Genomic DNA, 20,918 nt, shown 5'->3' on the forward strand with positions numbered 1-20,918 from the left:
GTAGGTGTGCCAGGCAGCCTGGGGTGCAGGTGGGGAATGCCCAATAGTCCTTCTCCATACCCCGGGACAACCAGTGTGGCCTGTGACCCAGTGCTTGTCTGCCCTCCCAGGCCCATCCTGGGCCGTTCCCTGTTCTTAGCTGACAGGAGGGAGGAATTTCTGGACAGAAGTTCTTTCTGCTCTACTAATACCCAACTCCGTGGAGTTCCCTGTACACACATACAAAGCTGTTTCATGCCTCTGTGCCTCTTTGCACATGCTATTCCCACAGTCCAGGACACCCTTCTCCTCCTCCTTCAGCTGGCCAACTCCTACTCATCCATCAAGATTCAGCTCAGGCAGTGGCTTCTTCTGGGGAGTCTCCTTATTCCAGACCTTCATGAGATGCTCCGACGGGGAGTTCCTGTAGCCTGGACTTCATCTGTTGTGCAACACCTGAGAACAGGCACTGGTGCATGCGGTCCTATAAAAGTGATGGAGAAGTACAGGGCCTGCTGGCAGCAGGCCTCTGACATGCAGCTCGCAGGGCTCGGGAGGAGGTGCTTGCCTGCCCAAGCACCAAGGTATAGGCCCCGGGTGCCAGAGCTTCTTGCATCTTCCACCTCTTCCTCCTCCCAGCATCCACCCCTTTGCAGGTGGCAGCAGGTGGCAGGGGCTTTGGCGTAAGGGGCGGGGGACTGGGCCTCTGGAAGGCTAATGAAGCTTCTCTAGCTGCGGATGAGCCCAGTATCCCTTGGACCTACTCCTGGAGGGGTGGGGAAAGGCAGTGAGCGCCCTGGCACAAGGTAGGGGAGCGTAAAGTCTAATACTGTCTGCAGGCTCCCTGTGTAACCTTGGGGGAATCACTCCTCTTCCGAACCTCAGTTATCTGGCCTATAAAATGGGAACGCAGCAGCCGCACTTCCCCAGTCGCCAGCGGTTGAACGCGGGACCAACCAGCAGGGCGCAGGCCGTAGGGCATGGAGGTACAAGGCGGAGAGGGGGCCCATCCGCGGAGGCGGAGTCCAGCGGGAGGGCGAGTCCAGGAGCACCTCGGGCGGCCCCGCCGCAAGTTTGCCCCCAGCTGTTGAATGCGCTGGCGGAGGCCGGACCCGGACCCGGACCCGGATCCCGCGGGGTGAGCAGCGCAGGGGGCCGGGGCCGGGACAGGGGTCCGCCGGGCCGGGGCTTGGGGTTCCGTGGGGCCGCCGCCGCCTCCCCGGGCGCTGCAGCTGCAGCGGCGGCGCCAGGCGCGGCCCCAGCCCCGCGGGCGTGTGTCTGCGAGCGCGCGTGTGTCCGTGGAGCGTGCGGCCGGCTCGGGGGCGGGAGCGGGCTTGCTGCGGAAAGGCCTGCGGAGGGCACCGGGCGCGGGCGGCCTGGCAGACGGACAGACGGACACGGCCTCTGCGGTCCCTGACGCGCGCCGTTTGGCCCCTCCCGGGCGCCCTCCGCGCGGAGGCAAAGGCAGAGGCGCGGCGGCGGGGAGGAGGGGGCGGCGGCGTCTGCGCGCACACGCGCGCTCCCAGACACACACACAGACACACGCGGGCCACCCCACGGCCACGCGTCACGCACCCCGCACCCACACCCGCGCTCACACTCACATTGACACTCACACTCACACGCGCAGGCCCCGCGGCCGCCGCTTCCCGGAGGCGGTGCTTGGCCCGGATCCCGGCTGGGGCTGGGGTAAGTGAATTCCTCCGGATCCGAGCGCCGCGACCGGGGAGACGGTGGGAGTCGGGGCTGGAGCCGGAGGGCACCCCCTCCGTCAGTGGGGGTGGGGCTTGGAGAGGGACACGGAAGAGGGGGATGAGACGGGGAGAGCCACCCCCAGTGTCTCCTGGGTCTGGGGATCCCCGTGAGCCCCCCGGGGGACCACCCTGCGCGAGGGAGGTGGTGGTGGTGGCGGTGGGCGGAGGCGGTGGGAGGACACCGAGGACGGTCGGTGAGGTGAGCGTTTCTGGGGGTGGTGCAGAGGCTTGATGGTGGACGGTGTGCCAGCCGGTGCCACACTGCACCTCTCTGCCCTCATCTTTTCGAATCGGGGGCCCTAACCCCTCTCTTTCACGGGGTGCTGCTGGGTCAAGGCATTCATCCTCTAGCTGGTAAGAGGGGTTGACGGGGTGGATGTCTTCTAGGGGAAGGGGGGCCAGGGTGGGGCTTGACGGCGGTGGGGTTGGTAAGACCAGAATTGGGGGGTGGGGACCCTTGCAGAGGCGCTGGCCAGGGACAAGGAGGGAGGCAGCCCAGGGAGGCGGCATAAATCGCAGAGACTGCAGGGCTGGGGCCACTGCCGGGTGTGTGTGTGTGTGTGTGAGCTCGTGCCAGTGTGTGTGTGTGCATGTGTGGGCTCCAGCAGCTGTCAGGGGACGGGGAGGGGGTGGGTGTGTTGGCCGGTGGGGCGCCGTGTGCATGTGGGGAGGATCGTGCATGCTGTGTGTGTGTGGTGTGTGCCTGTGTGTGTGGACATGGGGTGGACCCTGCTCTCTGTCTGTACACACACAAGCGCACACACGCACACTGTCAGTGGCCTGGCAGGATTTCCTCGGAATGTTTGGAGGGAAGCGAGCTGGTGTGTGTGTGTGTGTGTGCGCGTGCGTGTGCATGCACACTCGGGGAGCTTGTGTCCAAAACAGAGGCCACCAGGCCATGGTGTGTCAGGCGTGCCCAAGAAGGGAGACGAGAAGGGGACAGTGGTGCTGACCGTGCACTCAGCTAGGGAGGAACGTGGTACTCGGCACTTTCTGCAGCTCAGGGCTCTGTGCTGTGCCCCTTCCCCCTGGACTCCTCCCACCCAGCAGCTGCGGCTGGAGGGCACTGCCTTGGTCCCTTGCTGAGACACAGGTGTTGGGCTGGAGTGTGTGTGTGTGTGTCTGGGCTGCGGCTGTCGCTGTCAGCAGGCCAGGCTGTCGGAGTCAGAAAGCTGGAGGGAGGGGGTGCTGGCAGCACCTGGAGGAATGTGGTGGAAGCTGTGGGGCGCGGACTGCCCGGCGCAGTTACTGAGAGGTGTTTTAACATGCAAGCTGCATCATGAGACGGGACTGGGAGTGTGTGTGTGTGTATGTGTATGTGCATGGCCGACACCCCTGTTCTCGTGGCCCGTGGACACCTGTGGGACGTGTCACATCTGGGCCATCAGCAAAGCATGTGGGCATGTGTGTCCCCCGAGAGGGGTGCACAGGCAGGTGCTGTCCTGATGAGCTGGGGGCCCTGCAGCTGTGTGGGTGGGGAGGTGGGTACCTCTGGGCCATCAACCCCTAGGCAGGAAGAAAGAGGATTAATTGTGGGGACATCAGGAAAAAGTATATATGTGACGTCAGTGAGAACCTCAGGTGTGACATAAGCTCCAGGCCACAGGTGACGTCAGTGGGACAGTTTTGTCGGAGGTCGCTCCCCCCAGCCAGAAAGTGTAAGTGTGATGTCAGGGGAGTGTGTGTGGCCAGGTGTGGTTATGTCCCTTGTATATGAGGGGTGGGAAGGGGAGAGGGATGGAGCCTTAGGACGCATGGCATGGTCTCTCCCAAGAGGCCCCCTTTCCCAGCATCCTGAGTGGGCATGGGACCCCTTTCCTTAAGTCCTGCGCCCTGAATAGTGCACCTTCCGAGACTGGAACCCCCGAAGGGAGGTTCTCACATCAGCACCATTGGCTGCTGAACTCCTTTGCCAGGTGGGCCTGGAGGCCTCCGATGTGCTGCAGCCCCCCCAATCTGACCTCCCCAGTCCCTGTTTTCCTCTTCATCCCAGCCAGACCCACCAACCCTGGGTGGATGTGCTTTAATGAGTGTGTATGTGAGTGTGTCAGTGCATGTGACAATAGAAAATGGCCATAGCCAGGGAGCGTGAGACCATTGGTTCGAATCCAATTTTGCCACTTTCTGTGTTTTGTGATTTAAGCATTCACGTCGCCTCTCTGAGCCTCAGTCTCTTCTCTGTAACATGGGATGGGGGGTTAGAGAGGTGAAGGGGGTTAAGGAGACCATGGGCCTTGTGGGGGGCGGGTGCTGATGCCTGGCATATGGTGGGGGCTTAGTATATGTGAGCTCTGTCCTCTCACCTCCTATACCCCCAGCCCAGAGTAGCTGCTTTCCTGTTTTGGTTTAAGTCTAACTTTGCAAAGGACTTTCTTTTCTTTCCTTGGATTTCCATGGCAGTTCTTTGAGGTGGGTGAGTTAGCTGCTATTATGTGGATATTTGACAGATGAGTAAACTGAGTTCTGGCATAAGCTGTCTGTTGATTTAATGTGAATTCCACCCCCCAACCCCCGCCACCCTCAGTGGCTACAGGGAGACACATTTGATTACCCAGCCCCTTCTCGAGGGGTACCTTCATTTCATGGAGAGACATGGAGCTATGAGGAATTGGGGGTGGGATGCCAGGTGATGAGCCCAAGGCCAAGAGGTCCCTGGCTGGAGGAGAGGCTGCTCTTGACTCCCAGGTCAGTGCTGTCTTGCTCTTCCACCAACAAGCTCCAGAAACAGTCAGGGTGATAGGAACGGGCACACCCAGCAAGCCTTCTCTAGTGGGGCGTGTCTGGGGCGGTCACTGGGGGCTCCATGCCTGTTCCTCAGTGTCCCCTGACATCTTGTAGGATGCTTGTTTTTGGCAGCAAAACTGGGTTCCAGTGACACCCCTGCCGCATCTGCATCCTGGCTGTGTGTGACAGAGGTCAGCCTCTCCTGTCTCTGTAAGAGGGTGGTGGCAGCTTCCCTTGCGGGTGTGATGTGTGAGTGTGAAAGGGTGACAACCGTGTGCAGGGCTGGGAGGCACGCGTTGCTGCTACCCTCACCTGCTCCGGCCACGGTGCCTGGGGGCCAAGCTCCTCTCTCGGTGCCCCCACCTGCCCCGTGTTGTGACATGTGCTGTGTGGAGTGGATGGCCGAGAAGTAGGATTGCCTGGAATCCTGAGCCTTCTTAGCAAGTCAGACCTCTTCAGGAGCTGTGTTAATAGTGTAGAAGGTTAACCCAGGCCTCTGCCTCCTGCCGTCCCGGCCCAATCCCTGATTAAATTAACCTTCTCTTGGCTCAATTACCACCTGGGGCAGAGGCATTGCCATTATTACTGGAGATGGTGTCTGGGGGTTGGAATAATTGAGCCCCCTCTCCTTCCCCCCAGCTCTGCAGACAGTCCCCAGGAAAGCCCCAGAGAAGCCCTGAGGACTGAAGAGCTACCTGGGCAGGCTTGCTTATGCCTGGGGTGCCAGAGGAAGGGTGCTGGCTGCACGATGCTGCTGATTGAAATAGTAATAACTATAGTGATAATAATGATATCAACTAATATTATTGAGCCCCTACCGAGAGCCAGGCCCGGTTCGAAGCTCTTTATGGGCGGCATTCGTTTAGTCCCACGAAAGCCAGCTGCAGTAGGCACTATTATTATTCCTTATTTTGAAGACAAGAAACAGAGAGGTTACAGACTAGTCCAGGGCCACACAGCGATGGAACCAGGACTGGAACCCCTGAAGGGAGACTCTCACGTCAGCATCATTGGCTGCTGAACTCCTTTGCCAGGTGGGCCTGGAGGCCTCTACATCTCGGCGTACCCCTCTCACTGAAGGCCCTTTCTGGGCCTTGCTTTGCTTATCTGTAAATGGGTGCAGTGACCCTGCCCTAGGGAAGCTGGGGGCAGGGGATGCCCTTTGCTTTGGCTGCAAGGAGAGACAGGAAAGGAGGGGCCTCGTGGGTGGTGCCTGCATCTCAATCCCCCCATCCCATTCCTCCTGCGCCCCTCCTCCACAGAGATGGGACACCCCCAAACGCAGCCCCTTGCTCCCTGGCCTTCCCACAGTGCCTCGAACAGCAGCGCTTGGAGGGCTCCCCAGGGTGATGGTGGGGAGTTTGCCCCAGGATCAGTATCTTCTTCAGGTCCCGAAGAGGTCCCTATCGTGGCCTCAGCTGTGGCCCTCTGGACTCCCCACTTTCTGGCCATCTTGCTTGTGGAAAGGACAGGGGCAGGGCTCCAAATCCAACCTCTTTTCCTCCTTGGTGTGCGTCCTGGGCAAGTCACTTCCCCTCCCGGAGGCCCAGTTTCCTCAATGTGAAGTGGGGAAAAAAGTACCGAATTCTTGGTTGGGTGTGGTGGCTCACACCTGTAATCCTAGCACTTTGGGAGGCCGAGGCAGAAGGATCACCTAAGGTCAGGAGTTCGAGACCAGCTTGGCCAACATGGTGAAACCCTGTCCCTACTAAAAATACAAAAAATTATTCGGGTGTCGTGGTGCATGCCTGTAATCCCAGCTACTCAGGAGGTTGAGGCAGGAGAATCGCTTGAACCCAGGAGGCCAAGGTTGCAGTGAGCTGAAATTGTGCCACTGCACTCCAGCCTGGGTGACAGAGTGAGGCTCTGTCTCAAAAAAAAAAAACCTCCCCAGTAGCTGGGATTACAGGCACACACCACCACACCCGGCTAATTCACTATGTTGGTCAGGCTGGTCCCGAGCTCCTGACCTCGTGATCCTCCCTCCTCAGCCTCCCAAAGTGCTGGGATTACAGGCGTGAGCCACCATGCCTGGCCAGAACAACAACAGCAGCAATAAAACAACCAAAAAACAAAAAAACGAATTCTTAACCCTTCTGGGTTGTCCTAAAGGTCATGCTAAAGGTTAGGTAAGAGAAGACCAAGTGTATAACATCCTATCTGGCATGCGAGATGCCATTATTTTCCTCCCCCTTCCCATCTGCCCCCTCCGTTCATTCCTGGCTTCCTGGAGGGGGTCTGCACTGTGCATGCATGTGTATGTTTCTTTCCCATCCTTTTCACCCTCTCCTTTTCACCGCCTGAAGTGCATGGGTACTGCTGGGGGTTGGGGGGCCTAAGGATGCATGAAAAGAGCCTGGGTGCTGCCAGCTCTTGTGACTGTTTGTATAGACTGGTCACCACCTCTCTCAGGGGGAAGGAAGGAATGAATCCCAAGGCTGCCTGACCAGCCTGCCGTGGGCCTAGTCCCAAGACTCAGGCCTGACTCAGTTTCCCTCCTTGGCCTGTCTATTATCCCTCTCCCCCTACAATTGTCCCTGAATCTTGGAGAGACAGAGGCTGTGGGGTCAGCCTACCTGCCTCCCTCCCTTCCTGGCCCTTCTCATTCCCCAGTGGATTTCCTACATCTGCCTATTGCCTGTCTATTTCTCCCACTGCATGTCAGCTCTGTGCAGGCGGAGACTGGTAGGCCCTCAAAAAATACTTATTAAACAAATTCCTTTCATCTACATGCTACCGAGGATGGATCGCTGCATTTTGCATTCAGATGGTGTGTGCACACACACCCTTATTAGCATGTTTCACCCAGGGAGAAATGCTGGGCCCCGGGGCTCAGGCAGGAACCCCCAGAGAGGAGCCCCTGCCTGGCAGAGCTCAGGGCCCTGGAGGAGAGGTGAGACACGGGAACCTCTGATGAGTGCCCAGCATGGGGTCTGCACACAGTAGGGCTTGCTTGACAGGTGATTCTTGTCCCTCTGTGACCTGACCGAGAGGGGGTTGCTGCTGCAGGCTGGAGGCCAGGTGTGGAGTGAGCCTCCGGGGCAGGGCTGGAGAGGTTGTGCCAACTTCTGCTCTGGGCTCTGCAGAATTCTCTCGATTATGCACCTGCTATGTGCCAGGCATCGGGCAAGGCACTCTCTGTTATCTTGTTTAATTTTGGCTGGAGGATTGTGAAAGAGGCCCTGCCTGCCCCTGGGTGGGGGCGTGCCATATGGAGTGACCGTGTGAGCAGGGGCCCGGAGGTGGGGAAGCCCAGAGTGGATTTTGAGAAGATGGGTCTGGACATGTAGTTTGAGGATCAACCACACGGGACCATCCATGCTGCGCCAAGAAATTGAGTAATATCCTTTTTGTCAGGGAGCATTCGAATCTCCCGGTGTTCGTTAAAATGCAGATTCTTGGGCCCTGTACACTGAGATTTTGATTGGGAGAGTGGACGAGGGGAAAATTGCAGGAACTTGCAATTTTAATGCTTTCCCGAAGATTAATTCGCTCACATTTGCTGGTTGGATGGCAGCTGCATGTTCCCCGGGGTCTCTGAGACTCCTCTCAGAATCCTCCGGAGCCAGCAAAGCCATCCTCATTTTCCAGAGAGGAGGAGCTTGAGCTCAGAGAAGTGCCTAACCTTCCGCGCCACAGCAGCAAGACAGGGGCCAATACTGACTAATAATACTGGCTAATCATCTTCCATGTTCGTTGCCTGCTGCTCTAAGCCTGTTTAAGGAGTCCCTCATTAAATCCTCAGAACGCCCCTCTGCATCTTTCGTGTTGCACAGATGAGGAATCGGAGGCAGAGTGTGCGGTCACGGGTTCGAGGCCGCACAGCTGCTAAAGCTAGGCACGTTAGCAGCCTAAAGTGTGGTCGGGATGAAGTGGAATTGGAGCGGGCCTGCCCCAGCGCCTTGGACAGGGCGAATGTCCTCCCTCTCCCTTCCTGTGGAGCGAGGGCGCTGGTGGAGCTGAGTTTGCGGCTGTGCATGTGAGCAGAGGCCAGAGGCGGAGGTGGAGGTGAGGGCAGAGCAGCGGCGAAGAAGGCGGAGAGCAGAGAAGACGTCCTGGAGGAGGCGACGCACAGCCGCGTAGCGGTGGCTCCATACGGTCCATCCACTTGGTGGAGGCAGACTTGGGTCTGGCGGGCGGCTGGGCTTGTCCGTCCTGGGGGCGCACGGGGCGGGTGCGCGATGGCTGCTGGGCCGGAGGAGGGGGCGGGCGGGAACTGCTGCGGACCTGGTGTGGTGGGGACGGGAGCGCGCGCTCGGAGCCCCGCCGGGGCCGCACCGCCACCCTGCCCCCCGACCCCGCCGCGCTCCCCACCCCCGCACCGTCCTCCGCCGTCTGCGGCTCTTCGAGGCCCCCGTCCCCGGCGGCCCACCCCCTCCAGCCTCCGGAACTTGCGCCCGGCTGGCCCGGCTCGCTTGGCTGGCCCGGCTCGCTCGGCTGGCCCGGCTTTCCTCCTTACTTGCCTGTGTTTAGAATTTGCAGCCGCAGCCCCTGACGCTCGCAGCCAATTTCGCAGCCTCTGGGCTCTGCGCGGTGCCTGGGCTCCGAAAGCGGCCGGCAGGGGCGGGGGCTGGCGGCGGGGCCGGCCGCGCCGGGCAGGGGCACAGGGGGCGACCGGAGCCAGGACCAGGCGAGTTGCTGGCGAGGGGGTGTGTGTGCCCGGTGGGTGTGGACGGCATGGGGACGTGCCGCGTGAACTGCCCTGGGAGCGCTGTGGCGTGCAGGCGTGGCTGTGCTGGGGCTGTGTTGGCACATGTGCATTGGCACGTGTGTCCGGGAGTGGTTCCCTGTGTGTGGGCATGCTTGGGGCATGTATGTATTGGCGTGTGTCTATGTTGGGGGCCCCGTGCTCCCGACGCACGTTTTTCTGGGTGTGTTTGGTGAGCCTGGGGCGGGGCAGTCCACGGTGCCCCTGGTTTGTGCGTCTGTGCAGTGGCCCCACGCATTTTGGCACCAGCGTGGGCCTGCGTGTTGGGGAGTGTGTCTGTGTGGGGCGCCCCTGTGTTCTGGTTCAGCTGTGTGCAGTGCACCTTGGTCTCTAGGCCCACGGGTCCCAGGGTCTGTGATGTGCGTTTCTCTGCGGCGGTGGGAAGTTCTCCTGTGTGAATTCTGTCTGGGTGTGCTCTGGGAGGACTGGTGTGTGTGTGTGTGTGTGTGTTTGGGTATAGTGTGTGCCTCCGGAGTGCTTTCCCATCCCTGCTGGGCTCAGGGTCAATCGTGTGCTCCCAGCTAGGCCTGGGAACTTTTCCTGGAGGAAGCCGGCCCTGCTAGTTCTCTGCCTTTGGGTGGGGGTGAGGGAGTTGAGGCAGTGTGGGGGGGAGAGGGGAAGGGAGGCCCGAGTGTGTGTTTATTTTCTGTTGGGCGCCGCTGGCTGCCAGCACTTGGTGGGTCTACATATGTTTGTGAATGGCAATGCCGAGGGGGCCGAGGTGTGAGCCCCTGCCTGCGGGGGAGGGCCAAGAGTACCATCTGGGCTGGTGGGGTGCGGGGCCGGAGAGGGAGAGGGGCCTCCTCGGGAAGGGCTGAGTGTGTGTGTGCACGTGTTGGCGCAGATGGAGGCGAGGTTCCGCCGAGGCCCGTCTGTCTGGGAGCGCCTGTCTGTGCAGGTGGAGGTCAGCCAGGTACTGTGCTCTTAGGCTGTGTGTGAGCCCATATGGCGGGAAGGTGGGGCAGAGGCATTACACCTGGCTGGGAACAGGCTGAGCACATAGGGGAAGGAGTGTGCCAGTCCTGGAAGAGTTCTGAAGAGGAGAGGGTGTGCTGAGGGCGAGGGTGTCTTTGTTCCCTGGGGCCCGGCTGATGATGGGGTTGGGCGGCATTGATGATCCGAGTGACCAACAGGAGAGGAGGGTGGTTGGCCATGAAGGGGGTGAGGGCTGTGTGGGGGCACTGGGGGTCAGGGGAGGGTGAGAGTGAGTGTGCACACACATGTGGGTGTGACATGTGTGACCGTGGCTGTGAGTGGGGTGTGAGGCTGGGATGTGACTTGGGAGGTACCTCCAGGCTGTGGAGCCCAGTAGGGAGTGTGGGACAAGGTGAAGGGGTGGGAGTGGGGGCCCCTTGGTTCCCAGAAAGCTCACTCATCTGTGCTTGCTCCTCCTGCCCAGGGGCTTGAAAGAAGCCCTGTGGCCCCTGGCCTCTCCCCTGGCCCCTGAGCCCCATGGGTTATGATTGGAAGCCTCAGCCCTCCGTCTCTCCTGCCTCATCATCCTTCTGTCTCTACCTCCATCTCTTCTCCTCTCCCTGCCCCATCTCTCCATCTCAGTGCCTTCACGTCTCTGCCTCCATCTCTCTCTGCATCTCTCCATCTCTCCCCACCCTGTCTCCCCCATCTCTCTATCTCTGTCTCTCTCCATCTCTCTTCCATCTCCCTCCATTCCTCCTCTCCCTTTACCTCCTCTCTCTGTCTCACCCTGATATTCATTTGTGGTATATTCGGTTGCCATGGGAAACCCAAGAAAGAAGTGAGTGTACCCTTCAAGACTTCAGCATTTTTCCCTCCTCCCTCCCTCCTGCTGTCCCCCCTCCCTCTCCTCCCTTCTCTCCCTCCCTCCCCTCTCTCCCCCTCGCCTCCCTGCAGAAGGAGAGGACTTGGGTGAGGAGCTGCTGCCACCTGGGCTGGGCCAGGACCTGAGATCTCCTTGCTACTGCTGCCACTGCTGCCTGGGGGACCTTTCTGAGACCCAGGTCGGGGACAGTGCCGGAGGGGCCTCCTCTGCTGCAGACATCTGGTAAGGACAGGGTCCTTTTGCCTGTGTGTGTGTCGCTGTCCGTGAGCATAGCTCACATGACCCGGCCTTGCAAACCTGTGATGTGGCCCAGCCTCAGGCTTCTGTGTGTTCCTTCTTGTGGGCCCGGCCCCTGCCCCCAGCCGTGGGCACCCCCCCACCCAGCTTTCCTTCCACAGGGCCTGTGAGGCAGCCTGCAGAGCGGCAGGCCTGTTGGGGGCTGAGACAAGCCCACTGGGGAGGGTAGGCAGGAAGCCCCTGTTGGCTCAAGGACCCCAGCTCCTGCCCCATCACCCGGCAGAGAGGCTGAGCCAGGCCTAGTCTGCACCCCAGTAGGTCAGGGGGCATCTGTGCACCTGCTGGGGGTGGAGAGCCAGCTTCCAAGGGAAGGCCTGGGACCCCCTGGTGGGGGTCTCGCTCAGGTGGGGGTCTTTCCATTGTAGAGAGAGAGGCTGGAAGTGAGCCGGGAGCAGGGGAAAACGCCAGCAGAATTGATATGGGGCCTGATCCTATGTCATTGAATTTTGGAGGCACAGGGAGAGCCGTCTGGCACTAGGAGGCCGCAAACAGGCAGACGGGCAGGCAGAAGGAGCTGCTCCGTCCTGGCTGGGGCTGGTGGCTGCCCTGGAGAGGAGAGGAGAGGCTGGGGCTGTCACCGAGGCTGTGTTGGTGGCGGCCACGTGGAGGGAGCTGTTGTCCAGGCGGCGCTGAGTGACGGTGGTTGCCGTGGCGAGGGAGCCGCCTCTGTGGCATTGTGGTCTCCGTGGAGAGAGGAGGAGACAGAGGAGGGAGGCTGGCTGGCTGCGCGCAGTGTTGGTGGTTGCTAAGGATAGGGAGATGCTGTCTCCAAGGTGCGGTGGTCCCCACGTGGAGGGGCTGTGGCTGTTGAGGTGTTGGAGGTCCCCAGGAAAGGGGTAGTGATGGATGCCCTGAAGGGGGCTTGTGCAGGGTGGTGGGTGCGCCCCGGAGGACGGAGGAGCCGTGGAGGGGGAAGGGCTGCTGCAGGGGACTTGCTATTGCTGTCACAGGCTGAAGTGGGGGTTCTTGGTGGTGGAGGGCTGGGGAGTGAAGCACAGTGGGCGGGTCTGTGCTTATCCTGCCTGCCCCTGTGGACGGACCGGAGACCCTGCTGCACCAGCGCGTGCTTCCTCCCAGCGCCTCCACCCAGCCCTTCCCTCCCACTTCTGTGGCCATAATCTTCCCACCTCTGCCTCCTTGAGCCCTCTGGCTCTCTAGGGCCTCTGATCACATAAGTCTCTCATCTGGGCACATGCTCCTTTCTTGCCCCCAAGTGACTTTGTCCCCATCCGTCATGTTTGCTGAGGACCTGTTGACCCAGTGCCGTTCTCTGGGGGGACCAGCATTGGTACCTGCCTTTGAGGAATCAGACAGGGGAAGTGACTTGCCCAAGGTCACCAGCAGGCACGTTCTGGGGAGCATCTCCCTCCCTGAGTGCCGGACTCAGCAGGCCTAACTGCTTCCCTGGGGGAGCCTGTCTCTCTCACACCGTTGAGTCCTCTCTCTCCCCCCAGTCCCCAGGGGTTCTCCTGAAGCAGCATTTCATTCAATTACTAACAACAGGAAGCTGCACAGGAGAGCAGCAAGTTCTGGGTTTGCAACCTGGCTCTGGTTTTTACAGTGGAGGACCTCTGGCCTCAGTTTCCCCCCCTGTAAAATGGAGATGAGGCACATGCCTCCCAGGGTGGCTGTTATTTGGGCTCATGGATGTGATGGCTCCTGGTATGTAACAGACTCTCAGTGACTGGGAACCACCACCACCATCATTATTACTTTTTTTTTGAGACGGAGTCTCGCTCTGTCACCCAGGCTGGAGTGCAGTGGCATGATCTCGGCTCACTGCAACCTCCGTCTCACGGGTTCAAGCGATTCTCCTGCTTCAGCCTCCTTGAGTAGCTGGGACTACAGGTGTGTGCCACCACGCCTGGCTAATTTTTTGTATTTTTAGTAGAGACGGAGTTTCACAGTGTTAGCCAGGATGGTTTTGATCTCCTGACCTTGTGATCCGCCCGCCTCAGCCTCCCAAAGTGCTGGGATTACGGGCGTGAACCACTGCACCTGGCCCACCATCATTACTTTTAAAAATCGTTTTAAAATGATTTCCTGACACGCATGGGATAGCCAGATCTCACTAGAGTTCTGTGGCGTCGTACCTTTCCCCATGACCCTTAGCAGTGGGAGTACGGTCCTGAGTTCGTGGTAACAGGAATGGGGCCGGAGAGGCAGAGAGCCTTCTGACACGCACATAGTGCCCTGGTGGCTGAGGCAGGATGGAGCCAGGTGTGGCAGGCTGCCTCTCTGGTGCTCCTCTCCTGCCTGCCCCAGGGCCTGTGTGTGCACTTTCATCAGGCGAGCCCTGTCCCCACAGCCATTGCCTGAGCCCCTGGCCACTGGTCTCCTTCGTGGGACTTGGGTGCTCTGAGCTGTTCAGCCAGCCCTGGCCTAGGGCACCAGATGCCAGGCACGTGGCTGGTGGTGCGCTGAGAATAACGAGTCAGGGGAAGCCTGTCCTATCTACCATTTTGGCATCACCAGGGGGACAGGCCAGGCAAGGGACTGAGAGTGATGCCCAAAGGGGACCATTTGAGAGGCCTGGGAAGTGACGGGTGACTGTCTTTCAGGTGACGAGGGCCTGAGCTGAGATCCCAACACTGCCACTTTCCTGGATGCTGCCGTTGGGCATGTTTCTCCACCTTTCTGGGCCTCAATTTCTTTACCTGTACAATGGGGATGATAAGAATCCCTACTTCACCTTGCCGGAGCAAGGCCAGGGGACAGAGTCAGGCACAGGGCTTGGCACTGGGAGGTGCTCCAGGTGGCAGGTGCTAACATTTCAGGGTGATCTGGGAAAGAGGAGAGAGGGCTGTCCCGGGTGGCCTCAAAGGGCAGGCTAAGACCTTGGTTCATCCTAGAGGAGTTCTGAAAGGCTGAGCTGTCTTGGGATGGGAAGGGGGAATGTAGTGAGAGCCCTTTGTAAGTGAGACCACCCAAGGCTGCCAGGAGCGTGGGGTTTGAGACCACTAGACTTAGGTTCGTGTCCCGATGCTGTCGTTTATGGGCTGTGGGATCTTGGGAATCTCAATTTTCTCACCTGCGAAATGGGAGGACTATTAATGGAAGCAGGGTTACTTTCAATGAATGAAGGAATGTGGAAGAGACCTAGGATGCACTTCAAGCTGCATTGCAACCTGGTTTCCAGAAGAGGAAGGCAAGGAGCAAGGGGTTTGGGGGGCTTAGAGTAATAATTTTCACAGCTGCTGTTTATTGAGCATCTGCTGTGTGCCAGGCATTTTCCCATAGGCTCCAGCTCTCATTTGATTCACTGGCCTTTGACCTTGCTGTTCCTTCTGTGCTCACTGCTGCTCCCCTGGCTCAGTGCATGGCTGTCTCCTGTTCTGGTTAACTGTCACCTCCTCAGGGAAGTCCTCCCTGACCACCCTGTCCTTTGCCCTTGGCCTCCTCCCTCTGTTTTCTTAAAGCCCTTAACACAATTTAATACTGTTTATTTGCTTGCTGAATCTCTGCCCTCCCACTACTGTAGAGTATCAACTCCCTGAAGGCAGCTTTTTTTTTTTTTTTTGTCTTGTTCTCTGCTCTATCTCAAGTACCTTGAATGGGGCCTGGCACATAGTAGATGTTCAATAAATTTGTGTGACTGCATGGATAGGTAACCCCACCAGCTTGTTATGGGAGGTCAGTCTTGTTATTCCCATTTTACACAAGAGGACAGTGAGGCCAGGGAGGCCTGGTAAGTTGCCGTGGGTACACAGCAGGATGTGAGTGGCAGGCCTGGCATTTGACTTGAGGTCCGGTGCTGTCTTCTGCTGCTGTATACCACCTTGCTGGGAGGCCTTGCATTTCAGGCTAAAGAACTCAGACATGACTCTGGATACAGAGTCGAAATCACAGATTCTTAGGGAGTGCTTGTGCCATAATGAACAGCTTTTGGTAGCAGCCTGAATTGTCAAAAGAAATCAGTCCAGATGCTCACTAGCTGTGTGACCTCAGGCATATTACTTAACTACTGTGTACCTCAGTTTACTTGTCTGTAAAGTGGGGATAATATCTGGGCTGGCTTCTAGGAGGCAGTGGGCTTTGAGCTTTGATTTGCAGGCTTAGCTCTGAGGCCTCCTCCCCAGTGTTGCCATTAATGGGCCGTGGGATTTTTTTTTTTTTTTTTTTTTGAGACAGGCTGTTGCTCTGTCATTCAGACTGGAGTGCAGAGGTGCAGTCATGGCTCACTGCAGCCTTGCAGCCTTAACCTTCTGGACTCAAGTGATCTGCTCATCTCAGCCTCCTGAGTAGCTGGGACTGCAGGCACATACCACCATGCCAAGCTAATTTTTTTTTTTTTTTTGTAGAGACAGGGTCTCACTGTGTTGCCCAGGCTGGCTGTGGGGTCTTGGGAGCCTTAACCAGCCTAGTCTTATGATACTTCACTGCCAGCTGTAGAGGGATTTGAGGCTTTGATTTTGGAATAGGCAACATTTTAAGTGCCTGGGACAGGTCATTTTCTACCCTGCCAGCCTGTGCCCTCTCACCCCCACTTCTGCCAGCCCCACCTCTTATCCCCCTAGGGCAGAGGAGGGAATGAAGGAGAGAGAAAAACCGGTTTGAACTGAGCACCTCTTCTGTGCTGGGATTTTCTGCCTGTACCCCACCCCATCTGTGGCCACAGCAGCTCCTGCAGCATAGGGAGTGTCACACCCGGTTACCAACCACCAAACAGAGGCCTGGAGAGATTCTCTTCCAGGGTGCAGAGCGGGGATTTGGACCTATGCTCAGAGGTCCCCGCCCACACTCTGTCAGGGGAAGGGAGAGGGGAGGAAGTGGGGAGCGTTGTTAGGGGCGCCTGGCCCAGGCCCACTCCTGGGTCACCTGGGGAGGGGGGGCTGCTGGTCCCAGCCCTGCCAGGACGAGCTTAGAGTGCTGGGCTCCCAGTGCCAGAGGCTGGACCTGGAGGGGCTGTGGAAAGGACAGACCGCTCCGCGAGCCTGACTGCCCACCCTGCTGGCAGCCGTGCCAGTCCAGGGAATAGATCTGGCCTTGTGTGTGGTTGTCCTGGTGCCTTGCTCAAGACCCCATTTGTTTGGGGAGGAGAAAGGGGGGTCTGTGGTGCCCAACAGAGGTGGGATTCATGGATAGGGCCCGGTGGTGGGAGGGTAGCCTGCCTGGTACTGGCCAGGCCTGGAGGAGCGCCAGGAAGAAGGGAGAGGAGGGGCTGAGGCGTGGCCTGGGTCCTGCTTGGCCCCTTGGGGCAGAGTCCTGCAATCGGGTAGGGGGCTGTGTGGATGGAGGTGCTGGAGGAGGGAGTCCTGGGACCTCTTAGTCTTTGGGAAGGGGAGTGAGTGCCCTGTCTGAGGGAGATAGAGCCTCAATTCCCAGGAGCCCCAGTCTGAGGGTGGAGGCACTGTGGGTATGCTGGCCTCAGTTTGCTTTCTCTCTTTTTTTTTCTTTCTTTTTTTTTTTTTTTTTTTTTTTGAGATGGAGTTTTGCTCATTTGCCCAGGCTGGAGAGAAAACTAAGATTACAGGCGACTGCCACCATGCTCAGAAAATTTTTGTATTTTTATTTTTAGTAGAGACGAGGTTTCACCATGTTGACCAGGCTGGTCTCGAACTCCTGACCTCAAGTGATCCACCTGCCTCGGCCTCCCAAAATGCTGAGATTACAGGCCTGAGTGTGCAGACTGAGACGCCCAGCCTCAGTCTGCTTTCTGAATGTCAGAGGAGAGATGGTCCACTGAGCGGTGGTTCCAGGAGCTCTGGGAAGACTTTTTTTTTTGGAAGAGGCAGTCCCTGAGGGCTGGGAGTGGTTGGATTGGGGCAGGGGCTGCAGGAAGGCCTGTTTGGTGGTGGGAAGTGAGGCATTGTGAGTTAGATCCCATGCCTGAGTGGTCACATGTCCCAGTCTCAGTTTTCTTATCTGTGAAATGGGGATACTGCCAGGCTCCTGGAGGGGATGGAGTGAAATAGGGTTGGAGATAGGAGTATCTGCACACAATAGGCCCACAGGGTTGCCGGGGGCTGTGTGAGAAGCTAGAAGCTACTGAGAACCCATAGCCCCATCCCTGTCTCCACACTGGGTCACAGCTCAACTCACCCAGCATAGGAGGTAGGGTGCCCTCTGTGCCAAGCTGGGAGGCAGAGATGAAGGGCTGTGGGGCCCCTTCCTGCCTCCTGCTTGCTGTGTGAGTCTGGCTTGTCCCACACTCTCTCTGGACCTCAGGCAAAGGACAGCCTGTGTCCCGGAGGACATTGTCTGAGGTCTGTGGAGGCAGGCAGACCTTCTCCGCTTCCCCTCCTCACCCAGGGCTGGGACTCAAGGATGGAGGTGGGGGCTCTCCAGGGACCCCAAGCATCATCCAGGGAAGAGACCGGCTACAGAGAGGGGTCGGCACTGAGTTGCCCCAATGGTGGTGGCTCAAGGGCCCTTGATCTAAGCAGCACTTCTGGGGTGAGGCCTTTGCTGCCCCACTAGACACTCCTTGGCTTGGGGGTCGCAGGTCAGAGTGGAAAAACTCCTAGGCTGCAGGATGGGGCGACGCAGTGATCAGGCCCATGGGCCCAGCTGTCAGTTCCCGATTCTACTCATGACAAGTTGCCCCGCCTGTGTGTGCCTCGGTGTCCTCACCTGTCAAATGGGAATAAAAGTAGTACCCACCTCCCAAGGGTGACACTATGAAGCACTCGGTGCCACGCCTGGTGTGCAGTCAGGAATGCTAGCTCTGGGCTTCTTGCTGGCTTTCCTGGTGGTCGGAGCAGGGAGGCAGGGCTTCAGGGGCCCTTCTAGAGTCACCAGTGAGGCTGCTGGAGACAGGCTGGGGCCTGTGGAGTCCCGGGTTTGGGTGCTAGGTCAGGAAATGTGGGGGTGTCTGCCTCTGTGGCCCCTCCTGCTGCCTGCCAAACAGGGTGTCATGGAAGGAGCCGATGGGCTTTGGGGTAGACGCATGGGTTCCATCCCAGCTCATTCATATTCATCCCCCGCTGGCCGCAGGGCTTGCTTCGTGTGGTAGAATGGGATCAGGGCTGTGATGGGGATTAGGTGAGATGAGGCAGGAAGACAGCGGTATCCACGCCTGCGGTTTCCGGTCAGTGCCTGGCTCGTCCCTCTCCGATTTGATGCAGGGGCTGATGGCAGGGGAGGGAGGGGCTTTGGGAGTGAGTTCCTGGCTGGGCTGAGATGGCAACTGACCTGGACGCTGCCCTCAGCACCATCTGGGGAGAGGGGAAGCAGGGGCTTGACAGGGAACCAGGACCCCCCGGAGTGCTGGAGGGTTGGAGCCAGGGGGTCTCCCACCCACTGCCCGCACTCGTGGGCAGGCTGCAGCCCAAAGAGGTGAGGCACCGGCTCGGGCCCACACCGCAGTGAGTGGCCAGGCTGAGGGTGGAGCCCTGCCGGCTTTCCTCTTGGGCACTTTCACTTCCCGCAGCCCCTGGACCAGCCTGAAGTGGCTGCTCTGAGCAGGATCACCCTAGGGCCTGAGCTGAGCCCATTCGTTCTGTTTCTGACTCTCTCCCTGTCTCTTTGTCTCTGTCTGCCCACCCGTCTCTGTGGCCCTGCCCTGTCTGTTTGCCGCAGCCGCCTGTCTCTCTCTCAGGCCGCAGGAGGGAGCTGGCTGGACGGAAGCTGGGCACGCATGGGCAGGTGTGTGTGTATGTGTGTGCCCTCGTGATCTTTGTGCATTTGCTGGGTTTTGGAGCATGTACGTGTAAAACAATGCACAAGTATACAAACCCCCTTATACCTGGGGAACTGGCACATGCTCTCGGCGTGCACAGCAGAAAGGAACGGGCCACTGCCTGTTCCCAAGGCCTCCTCTCCAGAGGCTCTCACTGGCCCGTGTTTCCTGGTACCTACAAACACATGTACACCATCTGTTCTTACCCAGGAGGGATTCTCCTGGCAGCTGGCCCTGCACCCTCCTGTGGCCCCTGACTGCACCCGGAGCACCCTCCTCAGGGGTGCGGCGGGACCTGGGTCCTAATCCACTTTGGAATGGGCTTTCCTTGAAAGGACGTTTCCCTCTTGTGAGTGCCTGGGCTGTTTGCACTTTTTCTGCTTTCACCCACTTCAGATCTGAAGTGTCTGACTTCAGAATCAAGCTCCTCTGACCCAGCATGCTGCCCCGGGGCATGGGTGGGCTGGTTTGCGGGGATCTCCTTCCAAGGCTAAGTGTGGACATCTGGGCTCCTCTCGCTGTTGGCTGAGCACTTTAGGCAGGAGCCCATTCTGGCTGGGATTCCTGCCTGCGGGCTCCCTGGGACTTGGGGAAAGGTAGGGTGTGGGGGTCCAGGGCCAGGACCCCTGGCTGTCTCTGGGGACAGAGTACCCAGGGACTTGGAAGGTGGTGCCGGGAGACCATGCTGTTCCCTGCTGTTCTCCACCTGCTGTGTCCCAGGATCACTGGGCACTGGGTTCCTTGGGGCCACGGGGAGCTGCTTCAGGGCCCAGGAGCTTCCCAGGGTCCTTGAGTGTCCACAGGAGTGCCTGGGCCTTCCGGAACTGGGGGTGGGGCCAGGTAGGCAAGTGCCAGGCACAGAGGAGGGAGGTGCAGGTGATGGAGAAGGGTCTGGGGCCTGGCCCCTGGCCTGCGGCTCTCATCTCTTTAGTCTTCCTCACAGGCTGTCTTTCTGCCTTGGGGCTGAGCCTGGGCCAGTCCTGGGACTTTTTTGTTCCCTTGGCCAAGCTGGAGATTCCTTGATGCTGTGGGAAGAGAGCGCTGGACAGGGAGTCCTGAGTCCAGCGTTCACATTGCAGCTCTGCCTCTTGCCTTCTGTGGAACACAAGTGTCAGGCCATTCACAGAGTCAAAGGGAATCATATCTTCCTTTTATCAACACACCATGTGCCAGGCACTGTTCTAAGAACTTTATAGAACTTAGCAAAATCCTCACAACAACCCAGCAAAATAGATACTATCACCATCCCTACTTGACAGGTGGAACTGAGGAACAGAGAGGTTAAGGATCCTACCCACGGTCACACAGCGACTCGGTGATGAAATCAGGATTTGAACCTGGCCATCTGAACCTGACTGCCTTGCTGTGTTGGGCGCCCTTGGCAATCCCTGGAAGGCAGTTATTGGGCAGGGCTGGTCCAGGCGGGTCCCCTGGTTTGAGCCTTGAGAGTGGTCCAGGAAGAAGGTCCTGGCACATGGTAGGGGTGGCAGTTTGGGATCAGGCCCGATTTGAATGCCTAGCTGATTATTTACTGAGCAAGTGACTTGACCTAGTGGAGCCTCGGTTTCCCCATCTGTAAAACAGGGTAACAGCCCTTCCTTGGCAGGGCTGTTGTGAGAATTCTGTGCAGTGAGGCTCAGGTGCTCAGCACATGGTGGGCCGCTGTGAAGGCCCCATGACCAGGTGTGAGGGAGGCAGTTCAAGGGACACCTGTGCCAGCAGAGCTGAGTGTGTCCTCTGGAATGCAGACCCCAGAGCCCGTGATTGGGAGCTGATGGGCCCTGGGGTATGTGATGCTCTGCCCCTCTCATCATCAGGCACATACCTGTCTACCTGGTACATCCATCGTGCAGCCGGGCCCAAGACTGGGGACATAGTGGTCATCTGTCTGTGTATGTATAAATGTGTGGGCTAGACCGCAGCCCCTGGGGGGATCATGCAGACATTCTCATGCACACACCCGGCCTGGAGAAACTTGTGAGAACTCCTGCTTGTGGGACTCAATCAGCCTTGGACAGCATCTCATCCAGCTCC

General features: G+C 58.7%; 1 protein-coding gene across 6 annotated transcripts in view; it reads left to right on the plus strand.

The window, feature by feature from the left end:
- Positions 1 to 1,088: 1,088 nt before the first annotated feature.
- Positions 1,089 to 20,918, plus strand: part of ELFN2 (extracellular leucine rich repeat and fibronectin type III domain containing 2) — a 59,758-nt gene continuing 39,928 nt past the window's right edge. For 2 of the 6 annotated variants that reach the window (XM_030815607.1, XM_030815612.1), the window contains exons 1-2: positions 1,310 to 1,668; positions 11,038 to 11,188. The gene's annotated coding sequence lies outside the window, so the exon portion shown is untranslated. Of the gene's footprint in view, positions 1,118 to 1,309; positions 1,669 to 1,783; positions 2,088 to 11,037; positions 11,189 to 20,918 lie in introns of those variants that run through there. The other 4 variants (XM_030815608.1, XM_030815613.1, XM_030815610.1 and 1 more) reach the window with 3 other exon arrangements.

This window comes from Nomascus leucogenys, chromosome 7b, assembly GCF_006542625.1.
Source record: "Nomascus leucogenys isolate Asia chromosome 7b, Asia_NLE_v1, whole genome shotgun sequence".
NCBI classification, from domain to species: Eukaryota; Metazoa; Chordata; class Mammalia; order Primates; family Hylobatidae; genus Nomascus; species Nomascus leucogenys.